The sequence below is a fragment of the Stigmatopora argus genome, chromosome 23 (genome assembly GCF_051989625.1).
Source record: "Stigmatopora argus isolate UIUO_Sarg chromosome 23, RoL_Sarg_1.0, whole genome shotgun sequence".
Taxonomy (NCBI): Eukaryota; Metazoa; Chordata; class Actinopteri; order Syngnathiformes; family Syngnathidae; genus Stigmatopora; species Stigmatopora argus.
In genome coordinates this window covers 4,075,340-4,091,488 of record NC_135409.1, presented here as the reverse complement: position 1 = coordinate 4,091,488, position 16,149 = coordinate 4,075,340, and the positions used below count along the sequence as shown (strand labels likewise).

Sequence of the window (16,149 nt, the reverse complement as noted above, 5' to 3'; positions counted from 1 at the left end):
TGGTCTTGCGCAATACACGAGACGGTGTCAAAACAGTTGAGCAAATAGTCGCTATGGAGTGGAGTGTTCATCAGCCATCCGCTGCCCGTAGAGCTTAAATTGGGCCTGAATCGTGTACAGAACGATTGCATTACAGGCTCCTCTGAAAAAGAAACAGAATTTGATTGAAATGGAAAACATTGCCTCCTTGTGCTGAAAATACATCAGCGCTGATTAGATTATGAAGTGTGGCGGCAGAGGGGAGGGCGTCGCGTCGCTTGATGCCGGGCCCAACGCAAGCAAAACACTCCAAGTCAAATGGGAAGAGAAAGGAAAGAAAAAGCAGCGATGGAGACACGGACGGAGTGCAAATTTAAAAAATGGCAGGATTTCCTATTGGCGGGTCCGCAGCGTTGGACTTGACTGACAGGCCCGATGGAGCCATGGCGTTCCCAGTTGCGTGGCTCTCAGGCTTTCCCATAATCAATCAGCCATTAATGGAGTAAGTGGCTGTGGAAGGGATATTAAATGTTAATTGCTGCAAGGTATTGATAACGCTCATTGATCTGGTGGATAATTGCAGTCAGTGGAAACAGAGATACATTATATAAGCCCCAGCCGCTTCTGTCACCAGGGCTAAACAATGATGAATGCTTTTGCAAAAGAGATGTGCTTCTCTTGGTGCTGCTGTCCTCTGAGGAATATTGGAAGAGCGCCCCCTGCCCCGCCCCCCCTCCACTTTAAAGCTCTCCTTTGCTCTCTCTCGCCGTCTGGAATTATCTCGCCACTTCGTATTGACGTGCTTTTTTGTTGCCGTTTGCCGTAAATCAACTATTTTGCCCTGATTGGATTCGGCTTGAGGGCAAGGCGGTCGTTATCGTCTTTTTTTCTTTTTTTTTTGAGTGCTCCGATATGTTCGCAGTATATCTGCGCCTTCAATTGCAAAGATGGTTCTCATTGTTGAATCATTCACGGTCATCCATAGTCGTGCTCGATACTGAGTTTATTCTTCCTTTGTTGGAAGAACAACCTAAGCGGGCCCTGCCAAGACATGATCAGACTTAAAAATGAAATAGGAATCACATAGGTACTGCGAGCGGGAGGACGAAAGGCAGAATGGATTATTAATCGGCCAAAGATGAGGAAAAATTTATAGGTACGTTTTTGCACTAGCGCAGGTTATGTTAAATTCGATTTTGCACTACTCTTGCTAGTAATGTCAAATATTCTTGCTTTTTTTTCCCTGGCTAACACCAATGGATGTCTAAAATGTCTATACTTGAGTGACTGGGACTTGGAGAAGACAGGAATAGCTGACGGTTGGTTACGGATCAACCTTTAGCTCTTTAGCTGAGTGAAAAACGACAGCCTGGAACTCGTGGTGACGTTGTTGCACGTGCGGCTTGGAGAGTTGCATCTCTGCGAGGAATTGGCGGGCCCTGACAAGGCACGCGTTTCACAAAGCCTGAATAATGCATGGCCTTCGAGACGTCGGGCTCGCTCTCTCGTACCGCACCATTCCTAGACGGAGATCAATAACACTTAGAAACTACTTTATAATGAAGGTGATGCTAAAATCCCATCAACTCCTCCTCTGCCTCGATGGCAGATTAGTGATCTGCTTTCTTGGAGTTAGCTGAGAACATTTGTCAAGGCAGCTTTCGTCAAAGTTGGAAGGATGTCCAGTCCGAAAAGGACTGCGGGATTGTTGTTGTTGTTTTTTTGGTTGACGTGTTTCTTTCTTTGCCATTTACGCTTGTTGCCGCTGGCGTTCGTCGTGCTGCCGTCCCGTCAGTTTGGCGCGCTAGGACGTGCCGCACCTGGTAATGCGGGTCCTTGAAACGCTCGGTGTAGAGGCGGCTACGCCTCCGAATCGCTAGGACCGCATTCCAACCATGGAGAACCGTCTACTATGCATTAGAATCACTGGTTCCCGGCGCAGAGCGCATGAATAACGACTCCTATCTCTGCGGACAGAAGGGCTCTTCGCTCCTCTCCGCTGGGAGGTTAAGGGTGAAGAAGCAATCATGCGGCGTAAATGTGCTTTCCTGGCTTTGGGAGTTCATTAGAGGTCCATTACGCTCTTTGAGTGACATCATTCGCTGGGAGTGCAAACGTACGTAGCCACTCTGCGCTTCCTTTGGCGAGTGCATTCCTGATGGAATGGGATATCTCCCTTGTCAACTTTGTCCTGGGGAGAAGGTCCTAGCTTGGGAGATATAGACAAGCCTTGTTTACAGTTACGTCGAGACTGCTTTCTTTCCGATGTGTGGTGCTCGACTCCATTTCCAACCTCCTAAGCACTTTTATGCTTCCCGATGTAACCTCCTCGAAGCTGGCTTCATTCAAATGCACGACCGCGGTCAGGGAAACCGTCCTGTTGTCAACTGCGGGTCGCCAAATTATTTGGGTGGGCACTAAGAGAGGAGATTACCAGAGTGGACAGTAACGCGTGGCCAGAATCTCATTATTCACCCTCATTGGTGTTAACTGGGGAGAAAGTCAAAGGGTCTTACTTGGGTTCTCTCCTCCCCACTCTGGAGGTCGCCGTGATCTTAAGCCCCCTCGGTCAGTTTGGAATTATAGAATAATGGCATAATTAATTTGATCGGATTGAATTTAAGCCCCCCCTGCTGCATCATTAGAAATGGCACAAAGCTTGACTTTGGCTGTAATTAGCTCTCCGTGGGTTGTAATTTTCTCATGGCGAGGTTTTTTTTAATGGCGCCGCTTCGGCCATCGGGAGCTTGGGTGAAGTTGGCAACTAATTGGCAGACCTGTGCAATTCGATCAAGTTGGCTAATCATATTGGGCGTCGGTTGTTTGGCATTTATTCTAGATCTCTATAGATCCCCAGAGGAGTATCTCATTTAAAGTCGTTCAGGACATTTTGGAACAAGTTTGTGTCTGGCGTCAAGAGCTCCCCCGCAGCCAATTAACTCTCCATCACCCTCCGCTGTTAACACAGCACAGGCCCGGGCTGCTTCCATAATAGACTATCGACTGGTCCCAGTTTTGGAGCTCAGCCGGCTAGCTTTAGCTTATCCGCCACCCACGCCGCTCTAAGTAATCTCCCATTGAAAAGGGACGGCGGCGTGCTATATTGTTTTTGCGACGCGTCCGGTGGCCGCATCGTGCTGCCCGGTTTCATATCTGCGTGCGATTTATTTGAATTCGTCATCTCAATCGATCCAGAGCCTTTAGTCGCCGGGCGCAGATACTCGCTAAATGACTATCGACGGCCAAGTGTTTGAAAAATGCATTTGTCAGACCACCGGCTCTATTGATGAGCGCGCATTAAAAAATGTATCTGCAGAATCAATGGCGGGCAAGTAGAGGAACAACAGCGAGTGTTTGCTCTCTCCCTCTTTACCTCCGACCGTTCGTTGTTTTTTTGTCTCCGAGCGCCAACCACTGCTGGCGCATTGCAGTAAACGAGGGGAGGTGGAGTGGCCGGGTGCGCGTTTGCGCGCGCCGTCGACGTGCACGCGCGGGTTTACTGTCTCCATAAATCCCACCCGTAGCGTTGCAGGCGTGCACGCCGCCGTCTCGGGATGCTGACCTTTTCTTAGGACTTCTTCTGTTTTATCTCAGCGTGATACGGTGGAGATAAATCACATGGATGTGAAAATGCCAAATGCCCTTGTCGTTCCCGCGCTTCTCCGGGTTCTTAATGAAGTTTGGGTTGCGGCGTGGAGTTACAAGATGGCTACTGATTCCGTTACACCGTCGGCTAGTCCACGAGCGGCGGGATCCAGGATAAAAAGTAAAGCCAAATTATTATTGATGACTTGCGTAGCGGTTCTCGTCCATCTCGAGTAACCGCACGTCGTGATTGGGAAAGGCGACGACCAATCACGACGTCACGTAAATACCAAGCGTCTCGGAGTTAGCCGTGCATTCGGATGCTTGTTTTGCCGGTAGCGGTTTTACCGTCCTCATTTCATGACTGGCTGGACTTTATAGAGGAGATGATGGAAGGTGCGTTCTCGTAGATCACGTCCTCTTTACGTTCCCACGCCGGCTCCTTTATGTGTCACTTTGTCTCTGCGATACGGCCCGGTAAAATGGATGTAATGATAAATATAGCGCCAGCCAGATTGGAAGGCGAGGTCGAACCTTTGACGCCCGAAAGCAGTGCCGGAAGGATGATGGGTTTAGATCAGAGGACGTAATTTGTCGACAGGAGGTTTGATTCCGCCTGACATGGGAGAAATATGGAAAATGGTGCTGCCGATGCCGAATGTTTGTTGTGCTTTGAAGTCAAATTGAAGGCGGTGCGAGGAATCCCTGATTGTGAGGCCAGGCTATTTTTTGAGAGAGGAAAAATACCATTTGTCTTTAATGTTAGTGTCTGAAAGCAAACAAGAAGCATCGATAATAAACAGCAGCAATGCGGATAAGAGCCTGGTGTTATGTGAAAATGCAAAGCCAACCTGCAAAACCTTTGATTATTTCCTAGAAGAGCTCCAATGGAGCTCATGGTTTCTATTTTCATTCCGAGCAGACGGTTGATGGGTAAATTGTAATTCAAGGGGACTTCTGAGACTTCATTAGGGGACAAAGAAAGGACTTGAACTCCAGCCTTGCTACCTTGAGGATTGTCAGGTGCGCGACTGAGGGGTCATGGGTCAATGTGCATGGCTTCCTCTCAAAGGACATACTTAAGGAGCGCCGTCGTACCCGCTCGACATCCACGTAGCAAACAAAAGGCATCAATGTGACGAACGGCGTCGTAAAGACGGAGCCGGGTCCGAACAATCCCCCGGAGGCCGTCTGTGTTTGCGTGAGATCGGCAGAAAAAAAAAGCCCTTATCTGGCCTATTACGGACCTGGCGCTTTGCATCCCAATGTCCTAATCTATTCCTCATTAAAGCTTAACGCAGCAGTTAACGCGGCCCACGATAGCATCACGCCGCGCCGAGGCCTGCGCGCCACTGATAACGCTTGCAAAGGCAATAGAAACGGCTGGCCAAAAACATCGCGGCGTCCGTAGAAATCCAATCTAAGCGCCAAGTGTTAATTTTTCAAGGAGCGGCGCTCCGCATTTCACGTGAGCTGAGCGCATCGAACCGGCACTTCCGACCTGTTCTGTTTTTTTTCCTCCCAAAAGTACACAACTTTAGCGACGCCCGCCACGAGAAATAAATAAATAGAACACTTAATTAAAACCCCCTTGTCAATCTGTCGCCGGCAAAAGCGGCCGCGGGAATGAATAATGGATTGCGGTGTGGAAAAAGAAGATAATGGAAGGGAGCAGCGAAACCATGATTGACGTTGACAAGGTAGATGTTAGACGTTAGACAAAAAGGGTGATCAACATTCACGGGGCTTTCCGAAAGCAGCCTAATTACGAAGCCACTGGCAAACAACGCTTCTGAACGGTGACAAAGCTTTTACTTAACTCTCTGGCAGGGAACGGTCGCGTTTCTTTGATTTTCTGCTGGGAATTGAAATGAGTCTGCCACTCGTCGGTGCAGCAATTCTTTCGCCCGACTTTGGCGTAAGTGGCAGCGGATTGTGAATGAGAATGCTTGGTTGTCTTTGACCTGAATAGGGTGTAGTCCTCCTTTCGCCCCCGGGCTCCGGCACCCCACGAAGTGGACAAAGACAAGCGGTGTTGAACACGAATGAATTTAAATGACTTTTTCGAGAGCAGCAAATGAGCTGACCTAGCAGAAAACGCAAATTACATTTTGAGCTGTTCTAGAATGACACTCTTTATGCATTGTGTATGAAAGCAATTGGCAGTGGAGGCTGGTAGGATTTTTTTTTTTAATGGGTGAAACTTTAAACCTAATACAGTGGTACCTCGACATACGAGTGCCCCGACATACGAGCAATTTGAGATACGAGTAAAATTTCGCACTGTCTCTCTGGTCGCAACTCCCTCATGTAATGTCTCTGCGTGCACTTGGCGGAGCATTGCATTTTTTTAGTGTTTTTTTCCTCCCGTTAGTCAGTGCGAATGGCGGAGCTTGTTCGCTAATACGAGAGGAGTACTACTTTCCGGGCAAGGTGGCAAGAGGTCGTGCGTTATCCTATTGTGAGGACATTTGTGTGCATCATTTGGGAATATTTTGAAGGGAAGACAAGCAAACAACCCTCGATAGGTTGCATATGTAAGTTGGGGTGGAGACGGGGCAAATAGAGCCAACCCGGGAGAAGAAAGGTATAAAAATTTAAAACAAAATTAGAATTAAGTTCAGTGTAAGGTTAGATTACATTTATTTTTGTGTGTCTGCATCATAATCCAAGTTCATTTAAATTTATTTATATGTTACGAGCGCCGTTCTTCTCGTTGGCAAGTGGCCGTGCGTTATCCTATTGTGAGGACATTTGTGTGCATCATTTTCGGAATATTCTGAAGGAATACAAAAGCAAACAACGCTTGATAGGTTCCTTTTAGTTGCATCTGAAAGTCAGGGTTGAGGTGGAGCAAATGGAGCCAACCCGGAGAAGAAAGGTATCAAAATTTAAAACTAAATTAGAATTAAGTTTAGTGTAAGGTTAGATTAAACTTATTTTTGAGTGTGTCTGCATCGTAATCCAAGTTCATTTAAATTTGTTTGTTATGTTACGAGTGCGTTGCCGTGCCTCCTCGTATTAGCGATCGATCCGCCATTGTCTAACGGGAAAAAACACTGAAAAAAATGCAACGCTCCGCCCAGTGCTCGTAGAGACATTACACGAGGGAGATGCGGGGAGAGAAATAGTGTCCATGATGTTCTTATGAGCAGCCTTTTGCATGCTCGTATATCCAAATTTATTTCGTATCTCAAGATAAATATTTGGCCGAAATTTTGCTCGTATCTCAAATTGCTCAAAAGGCGGGGAACTCGTATGTCGAGGTACCACTGTACAGTCAACCTTTTGCTTTGAAAAGGAAAGGCTTAATACTCTTTATTCAAGATCTGAACAAAATGTCACTCGTCTACCAAATATGAAATTGTTGACTTTCTGTTTGTGTCACTCAACTGACTTTATCTGAGTTGGAGGAGCCATCATGGTGTTATGTTCCCATTTAGACTCGGTGTCAGTGATTAATGTAATTGGCGACGCTGCGTCCCGCCTCCAAATGAGTTTGAGATTGACAGTCCGCTTTATTAGGCTCCGTGCGGACTGATGGCACCTAATTAAAACTGTCACCACGGTAGCCGTCACCAACGCGAGAGAAGACGACACCCTGTTGTTGTGCTTGTCTGTCACATATGTTCACTTGGTAGGAATTTAACGTTTAGCACTCGGAAAGGGTGGAATGTGTCCTTGAAAAGTGGCCAGCTCTCATTTTTCTTTCTCATTCTTCAAAAATGGCGGAGGATTTCACGCTGGTGAACTTGCTATGAAATCCTGTGATGTCTATTAATGTTAATGTGAGACAGATTCTTGGTAATGCGCACGGCGTGGGTGTGATGCCCGTCAGATGGGGGTAAGAATGGCTTTGGGTTGATTTCACGGTATGAAGCGATGTGGGAATATCTGCAGGCGGTGGAACCGATTCACGTATTTGTCTGAGGGAGAAAAAAAAAACATACATTTGAACCTGTCTCGTCTAGTAGTGCAGAGTTAAATGACGTGAAATACCCAAATTCGGCGTGAGGATGTATGAAGGAAACCGTCAGGTTTGAGTTTCCCACTACTTTTTCCCCATGCTCTCCATCGGGGAAATGCTTTGGACACTGGCGATCCGGCTTTGACTGGTAATCTGGTCAGGCCATTAGTGCCCGTTAAGTGTTTCGGTCCCGGTGTCACCTCTGGTCTGTCAGTGGCAATTTGGTGCGACACCGGCTTCCCCATTCCAGAGTGCCTTGGCTCTCCAATCTAACAAAGCGCCCTTTCTATCCGCCGTCCTTTTTTGGGGGGGGAGCGCGTTAGCCGACACCCCTGATCGATAACACCTAATGTGGAGTAAATGGATAAACTTGCCTGCCACCGACCCTGAGCCCCCGCCGGTCATTGGCTTCTTCCCTACTCTTTTCAATTCCTGCCCGAACGGCCTTTTCAAGATGGGAAGAAATGGCGCTAAAGTGGTTCTCCGAATGCTTCTTGTTGTGGTGGCCAGGCTACTTCCCGGTTGCTCGGATTTACGCCGGCTAATGTCAAGTTCCCAGAAAAGGTCTGTTCTTTGTCACTCTTTGGAGAATCGCGACAGGCGTTAACTTTTATGTGATGATGAAAGAGTGAAATCAGGCGCAAAGTGGAGACCGGTGTCAAAAGGTGCGAGCTGGCTTTGTTGACATGGATTAAGGGAAGTGACGGCAATCACACCCTTGACGAAACAATTTGTCTTGACTTTGTCCTGGACGCTTTCTGTTGTTATCCTGTCTTGGCCTTTCTTCTTTTCTTTATTTTTTTACCCCACTTTGCCATCAGCGTAATTAGAGCCTTTGTCAAATGTGCCTTCCCTCAGAACCATACGGTGGATGTCCCCCCGAGCGATCGATCCACAACTGCCTCCCTCCTTTTTTTTTTGCTGTTTCGACATGATTAAAGGCAGCGAGACATTTAGCACTGGTTTAGAAAGAGCGAAACGTTCTGTAAATGTGACAATCCATCCATTAGACTTCATCCCGCATTACTCTTTTCACGTGCTTGTGTAGTGTTTCTTGTGCCTTTCATCACTCCACACTCCAGACTTGTGAACGCTCCGTCTCAGCTTCGCAATCCGCCAAACAATATCGTTACGGCTTTCTGCCGTTACGCCGAACATCTTGTTTTCTTCTGTCGGCCAATTGATCCTGTGATTGGACTTCCTTGAACGCAAGCCTCGGAATTGGCATCTAAAGAAAGACGGAAATAATCATAGCGACCGATTCGGCACTAAAACGACGGCCGTTGTTGGTATTGGAATACTAAGAAATAACGTGCTAATGTTGTGCAATACAGACGCTCCCCTACTTACGAACATTCGAGTTACGAACAACGGTACATACGAACATGTCTGCAAATTGTGTTTATGTCGAAAAATGTTCGTAAGTTCGATTTTGTATTGCAAGCCTTTTTCCGAGTAGTGCTTCTTTCCGCCGCTAATACCGACGCCTGGCGCTGTGAGAGCTCACCCAGCATCCACCTTCCTCTGCCCAGTTTGTTGCAGTGCGTAAGTGTGTGACGTATCTCCAGTGCGCAAAGAACCTTTTTCATTTTTATCATTAAATATCTCGTGCATCCATTATTCAATATGGTTGGTCAAAAGCGAAAGGCTTCTAGTGAGGGAGGTGCAAGGAAGAGGCAAGCCATTTCATTTGAAATGAGTGGCAATAATAACGAAGCTTGATGCGCGTGAGAAAGTGGTGAGCGTTGCACGCGAATACAACTTGAATCGTTTGACCATCAGTACCATTTATAAACATAAAGAGCGAGCAGCAGGACCCAAATATTGAACGTTGCACAAAGTTTGCAAATCAATTGAATGATGCCATACAGTGCTACCGCATCATTTATGATGAAAAAAAGAAAACTGCAATCGTCATAAGATAGCTTCTTTCGGCCAGTTTCTAGTAAATCTCTCTCTCTCTCTCTAATGTATGTATACAGTACTGTATGTATTCTCTCCATTTTATTAAATGTTTTTTTTCAGTACAAACCAATGCATGTTACTTATACAAGCCTTAAACATACAAATGCACTTATATAAATCTTCAATATACTTATATAGGCCTTAAACATAAATTATAATACGAAATATAGCACTGAGCAACTTACGAACAAATTCAACTTATGAACAATCGCTCGGAACCTAACTCGTTCGTAAGTAGGGGAGCGTCTGTATTTACTTTTGGAAAAGTTATTTCCAACCCCAGGTTGCCCTACCCAAGATGGCAGCCAGGTGCGTTTTACTCTCAAAAAAGGAGTGCTTTTTTCACTTACTAACAAGATCTCAATGCCCAATCGTGTGTTGTCTAATCATCCTTTTGATGTGAATTTATCATAACGTGATTTTGAAAAACACCCCCAAAAGTAGGATTTTTGGCCAGAATATTTGGGCTGTGCTGAGAGTCCTGATGCGTGTTTTTGGACTCCCTGGCTCAAAATATTCTCTTAAGCATTTTGGAAAAAAATAAATAAAAATAAAAGCGTGACTACCCCCCCCTTTAAAAAAAATGCTTAAAATCGACTCTCTCCAAAAGTGCACTTATGTGACCTATTTTGGCTGTGCCATGTGTCTGTGGGTTGCCAGTTCTGAACATTTCCCAAGGCTGCCAAAAATGTGAAGCCTTTTTTAAATATAATTTTTTAAAACGCTTACAAAAATGTTTTAATTTTTGATTGGTGGGGGGGTGTTGGTCGTACGCTGAAATGTTCAGAATTGGCAACGGGCCTTTTGGCACAGCCCAAATATGACCCAAAAATGCACTTTTGGAGGGAGTAAAATTATGCATTTTTTTAAATTTTTATTTCAACAACCTGCAAAGAATTTTGCTGTCAAGGGTGCTTGTTTTTTTTCTTTTTTTTTTCTGTGAAACTACTCTGAGAAGTGGGATTAAACATTGAGGTCTAATAGGAAGTGTTTCCTTTGTTTAAAAAGACAGCAAAGCGATTAAGATGAATAGTGGAGAGCGCTTTATTCTGACAGTACGCAAAGGACGTTTCCTGCGCGTTTTACAAAGCTCAAAGCGTGTCTCTGATGGCGTGCTGTGATATGCTCGCTATGACTCACGCCTCCCCATCTTATTTCCTCTACAACCTGCCCAAGAAAAAAAAAACACACACCCACATTGCCGGTATTTAATTTCAATTCCATTTACTCACGCGGGGGTAAAAAGTAAATCGCACGAAATGAGAACTGGCTTTTTTTTGCCACTTGCTTTGTGAAGTGTCGTTTGGAGACGGAGCTTCGGGGTCTCGGGCCATTAAACCTGGCAAATAATGCGGGTGAATTCATTAAGGGCTGATGATTGTTGACTGTGCGCGTGGATTGAGAACGGGCCTAGATAAGGAAGCGGCTTGGTAATTGGGCTCCGCGGATCACCCGGGGCCTCACCTTTTGTTGAAAAAAGGGAAAAAAAATAAAAAAAATGACGTGCCGGTATATCAAAATGATTTTTCTTGGGTGCAGCGACTACAAAATCAACTCGTATCTTGAGAAATGATTGCAAATGCATAGAAAACAAATAAAAGCCCCCCTCGGCACAAAACGGGGACGTAGACGAAGCTAATCTTCAAAGAAGGGACACCCCCTGCCCTTTCCCCGTGCCTTTTAGATATTCATTAAATCAAGTCATTCCGCATTGCATTACGCCAAGCGGAAATTGTCCCTTTTTTTCCATCAGGAGAATTGGGAATAAGCACACATCACCATAAAACAGCGCAGTGCCTCCGAGCTGCGAAGGCAATGAAATTGATGGATAATCGGTGAATTGAATCGTAGCAAATATGATCTCTGGACATTAACTCTGCCGTAGTATGCACACATTTTCTTTTCATTAGATTCCACACCGCTATTTTAATGAATTGCCCAAGAGTAATGAGTGCTTTTAGGCGGCGGCTCTCGGCCGCTTCTTAATCATGGAAATGGCACCGTCGCAATTAAAGAGCAGAACGCCGCCGATTACAGCCTCAAAACGGCCCGGGATTGGACCCCGAAACCGGTCATTATCATCCCTTCTTGGAACGAGAACCCCATGCGTCAAAGGGCAGACTCTTTTGGTTAATGGTCCTGGAAGAAATACTTTTTTTAAATCAAATCTTTTATTTACATACACACTTCTATTTCTGTGTCATTGACGATGATAAAAGTCCAAATGTGACCCCAGGTCATCCTAATGGATATCTGTTATTGTATATTTTTGTATCTTGTCGTCTCATCATGAACATCAAGGTTATCATTTAAAGTTGTCACGTGTGCCAGTTCTGCCTGAATGGGCACGTTGTAGCTCATTCATACTGCAGATACATAATTTAATGTTTACATTTATTTCACAAAACCAGAAGTTTGTGCGTGCGTGCACCATTTCCTATCCGCAATGACATTAGTTCATTGGCGCCCTGCCGTCAAAACAGCGCCTTCAATGGCAGAAAATGAGCTCATCAGGAACCTTAAAATGCCCCAAAACCAACAAGAAGTCAGAAAAGCCAACAAGAACCGAGAAACGAACAAAAACCATCCCGGAAAGTCTCTGAAAATCAATAGGGAATGATCCAAATTTTACCGGCAGACGCTCCCCTACTTACGAACGAGTTAGGTTCCGAGCGATTGTTCATAAGTTGAATTTGTTCGTAAGTTGCTCAGTGCTATATTTTGTATTATAATTTATGTTTAAGGCCTATATAAGTATATTGAAGGTTTATATAAGTGCATTTGTATGTTTAAGGCTTGTATAAGTAACACACATTGGTTTGTACTGAAAAAAAAAAATTAATAACATGGAGAGAATACATACAGTACTGTATACATACATTAGAGAGAGAGAGATTTACTAGAAACTGGCCGAAAGAAGCTATCTAATGACGATTGCATTTTTTTTTCATCATAAATGATGCGGTAGCACTGTACGGCATCATTCAATTGATTTGCAAACTTTGTGCAACGTTCAATATTTGGGTCCTGCTGCTCGATCTTTATGTTTATAAATGGTACTGACGGTCGAACGATTCAAGTTGTATTCCCGTGCAACGCGCATCAAGCTTCGTTATTATTGCCACTCATTTCAAATGAAATGGCTTGCCTCTTCCTTGCACCTCCCTCAATAGAAGCCTTTCGCTTTTCACCAACCATATTGAATAATGGATGCACGAGATATTTAATGATAAAAATGAAAAAGGTTCTTTGCGCACTGGAGATACGCTCACGTACTTCTGAACTGCAACGAAGTGGGCAGAAGAAGAACCTGGTTTCGACCTTAATAGATGTCCAATTCACTCAAACTGGCTGTGGATGCTTATCTTCTAGCGCTGTCGATACCGGCAATAAGTTAACTTTTTAGACGAAAAATAATGCAGAGATGGTCACATTCGCTTTATGAACGTGAGGAGACAATCAATGGCGAGTCCGGCTGAGTTTGGAGCACGTGACCAACTTTACCATTAGCTTCTTTGAAATATGCATGAGCCTCCCCAGTGGGCTTCTGACTGCCCAGAGTTACCACATCGGAGCTTTCTGCCAAATGCGAGTGTGCGCCATAACGCCAGGTAGAAGGTCGGTGACATTTTGGACCGGCGGTGATTGATGTGTTTTTGAAGGGAGACGGCGGAAAGAGTCAAAGCTCTTTTTTTTTTGTGTGCGTGTGATCAGCGATACGCCGCGGACTGCCTCATCATGAACTGTCCAAAAAGTAGAGCCTTCAAGTGGAGCCGGCAGCGACTTCCATTTGGCCTAGCGTTAATATTAGCTCTAAACGTATTTCAAGCTTGAGAGATCGGCGGAGGAATGACTGTCAAATGTCAGACACTTGAGTTTCCCCCTCCTCAAATTTTCTATTTGACCGCCATTCTTCCTGTCAAGGTGACATTTGAAAAGTGCACTTCGGTCTACGCTCCGTCAATCGCCTTTCTCTTCCCGTCCGGCCCGACAAAACAAAGCCCGACGCCGAGAGCTCCAGTTTCCGTGCCATTGGCGACGACAGACGTCAGTGCATATTTGAAAGCCCCACTTTATCCCCATTTTGGAGCCCCCAACTCGGGTTTAAAATCCCAAAACCATTCCAATGTCATATGCCTTTTATCATCTTGTCAGGCGACAATTGAAACAATCAGCACTCGCTCGCCGCCCCTCATTAACGGCCAATTTGGTCTTCAACGGAACAAAAAAATTTGAAGGTAGAACACTGTGAGGAATTCCACGCTGGGCGCCGCCAAGTTGCTTGCTCAATGAGCCTATTGGACGTTTAACTTGACCTCCATCAAGGGCACCTTGACGAACACGCTGTAAACGGGATTGTCAGGTGTCGGTTGGCAAGCCGAGCACACATCGTCTTCCGTTACGTGAGAGGAGTAATAAAAGTCTTCTCTAGGGAAACTCACCATGCGTACACGTTGATAGTTTCAATGTAAATGTGCATAAAATGCATATATATCCCCTTTCTCTCAACAGGCATCCGAAGGCGGGTCCTTTGGAGTCAAAAGGTCCACGGCGATCATAGCGATGTGGAGGAACCCCATCAGGTCGCTGCCCCTCTATCGTCGTCCACCCGTCCATTATTTCCACTTCAGTGGCCTGAAAATGAGGCCTCCTTTGCTGCCTCTTCCCATTGCTCCCAGTTGAATGGCTGCGAAATGGAGGGTGATGCTCGGTGAGCCAGTTCAATCAAGCTACGCGTATTGGCTCTTCTCTACTGCGCTTCTAATGACACAAAAATGGTTATATTTGTATTTTTTGCCAGGCTCCTGGTAAGAAAAGCTGTCATCATGTATTTCCTAAGTTCAAATACTGGAAGACAAGGTAGTTGTATTAATTTCAAGACTGTTTTCTTGTTCCTTGTTGATGAACTTTTGAGGTTATTTTCCTCCGCTACCTGTTTCGGCCTGTTACGTCCGCCTTCATCAGATTGACACTCTGACCTAAAAAGATAATTTCATCGTTGCCGTGGGGGCACCCTGAATCAGTGGCCAGCGAATCACAGGGCACAAGGAGACAGTCAAGCATTCACACTCAAACCTATAGGCAACTATAACAAGATCATTGTCTGAAAAAGGGGGAAAAACAGTTGAATAATGAAAAATAGGAGTCGGCTGTATATTTGTTTCAACTTGGTTGTTCATTTTAGGATTGCTCAGCTCAAGAATCTTATGTGCATGCTTTATATGTTCCTCAGTGTTAAAATGAGTCACCATTATCAAGACAGAAGATCGTGTGGAGAAATGATGTCTGGAGACATGTTGGGGAAAAAGCTAGAAGCAGTAAGTACGATGTAATATTGCCCTCTTCTAGTCACATGAAGTAACTACATAGTATTAAAAAGTAGGCAGAAAATACAAAATGAAAATGTACTGAACAAAAAATGTTTATATTTAAAAAAAGGGGAGATATCCAAGCACCATTGCACCTCAGAGGTATGCTATTAGTAAGGCTTTTATTTATTTAAAAAAACACAAAAAAGAAAAAGTATTATTTGTTCAAAAGATAACCATGTATAGCTAAACTTTTTTTAAGAAAAGACCATGCATATTAAATTTTTGTAAAAAAAAAGATAATGTATAGCAAGGCTTTTATTTGCAAAAAAATTATCATGAATAAAAGGACCATAAATAGCAAGGCTTTTTTTTCAAGAAAAAAAGACCATGCATAGTAAACCTATGTTTTATTTTAAAATAAAAGACCATGTGTATCAAGGCATTTATTTTTGTATAGTCAGGCGTTTATTTGTTAAAAAAAAGACCATGTAGTATAATGCATTTATTTGTTTAAAAAAAAAAGACCATGGATAATAAAGCTTTTATTTGTTTAAAAGATGACCATGGATAGCAAGGCTTGTTTTTTTTTAAAAAAAAGATCATCCATATTAAACCTTTTTTTATTTGTTTAAAAAAAGACCATGTATAGTACGGTGTTTATTTGTTTTAAAAAGAGCATGTATAGTAAGGTGTTTATTTGTTGAAAAAAAGCCATGTATAGTAAGGCGTTTATTTGTTTAAAAAAAGGCCATTAAGGCGTTTATTTGTTAAAAAAAGACCATGTATACTAAAGCGTTTATTTGTTAAAAAAAGACCATGTATATAGTAAGGCGTTTATTTGTTTAAAAAAAGACCAAGTATAGTAATGCGTTTATTTGTTAAAAACGACCACGTAAAGTTAGTGATAGGTTTATTAATAGGTATACTTTAATAAAGGGAGAGACATTGGAGACATAATCCAGCGTTAAACTTGCAAGTGAGAATCGATCCTGGCTCGTCCTCGCCACCGGAGCATTCTGAAGAAAGGCATCCTCTTCTGTCCATTTAGTCGCACATAATCAAAACACTTAAGATTATCTTATTCAAACAATTGCATAAGCTAACCGAATAACACAATTAAGGTCAAAAAACAACTGCAACAACAATTGCATATCCGGTCGGAAACCAAAAACAACTGCGTAAGAAGTACAGCATAAGCATAACAATTTCCATAAAAGGTGAAACGAGCGACACTATTTTAAAACAATATGCGAGTATTTTCGGAAGTCAATTCGATTATCACCATCTGCCGGATCCAAGTCAAAGCAATTTAAGAGTCCTTCACAGATCTTCATTGCGAAC

The 16,149-nt window shown here is 44.0% G+C and overlaps 1 long non-coding RNA gene across 1 annotated transcript in view; it reads left to right on the top strand.

Moving 5' to 3' along the window:
• Positions 1-14,814, top strand: part of LOC144069148 (uncharacterized) — a 31,677-nt gene extending 16,863 nt beyond the window's left edge. The window contains exons 4-6 of the long non-coding RNA XR_013298394.1: positions 14,009-14,207; positions 14,298-14,356; positions 14,730-14,814. This is a non-coding gene — a long non-coding RNA (uncharacterized LOC144069148). The remainder of the gene's footprint in view (positions 1-14,008; positions 14,208-14,297; positions 14,357-14,729) is intronic.
• The last annotated feature ends 1,335 nt before the right edge of the window (positions 14,815-16,149 follow it).